The 551-nt window shown below is 74.6% G+C and overlaps 1 protein-coding gene across 1 annotated transcript in view; it reads left to right on the top strand.

The window, feature by feature from the left end:
• Positions 1–51: 51 nt before the first annotated feature.
• Positions 52–551, top strand: part of KDM2A (lysine (K)-specific demethylase 2A) — an 87,674-nt gene continuing 87,174 nt past the window's right edge. The window contains exon 1 of the mRNA XM_004682576.2: positions 52–123. The gene's annotated coding sequence lies outside the window, so the exon portion shown is untranslated. The remainder of the gene's footprint in view (positions 124–551) is intronic.

Here is a 551-nt window from a genome sequence, read left to right as displayed (position 1 = left end):
CCTCGTCGGCGTCGCCGGGCGCGGGCGATTCGAGGCCGACGCATCCGCGCGTGCGCGCGCCGGCGAAGTGTCCGCGTTTGAGGGGAGTGACGCGTGCGCGTTCACGTGGCGCCCGGGAGAGCGGTAAGAAGCCCAGGGAGGCTTGAAGGGGGTGGGGGTGGAGAGGGCAGCCGGAGGAGGGGTGGGGAGGCGGCGCCTGCGCAGTGCGCCGCGGAGGAGCTGTGTGTATGTGAGAGTCTGACGGGTTCAAAATGGCGGCGGCTGCTTCAGCGGCTCCTCCTGTGTGAGGGAAACAACACCCCTCCCCAGCGGCGGCGGCGGCGGCGGCGGCGGCGGTGGCTCGCAGAGCACCTTTCCAGCGCCTGGGCCTGTCGCCGCTCTGTCTATCCTGGGCAGGGGGCGCTCCGGGAGGAGGGGCAACGCCAGGGGGCCCATCCCCCGGAATCCCTCCTCCGCGGCTGGGGAGTAGCCGGGGGCTCGTCCCGCAGCGCGGAGTCCGGGCTGAGGGGGAGACGCGAGGGCAGCCCGGGCCCCCAGCCCGGCGCGCCGCG

Source organism: Condylura cristata, unplaced genomic scaffold (genome assembly GCF_000260355.1).
Source record: "Condylura cristata isolate star-nosed mole 26May11 unplaced genomic scaffold, ConCri1.0 scaffold00015, whole genome shotgun sequence".
Taxonomy (NCBI): domain Eukaryota; kingdom Metazoa; phylum Chordata; class Mammalia; order Eulipotyphla; family Talpidae; genus Condylura; species Condylura cristata.
This window is presented reverse-complemented; position numbering and strand designations above follow the sequence as displayed.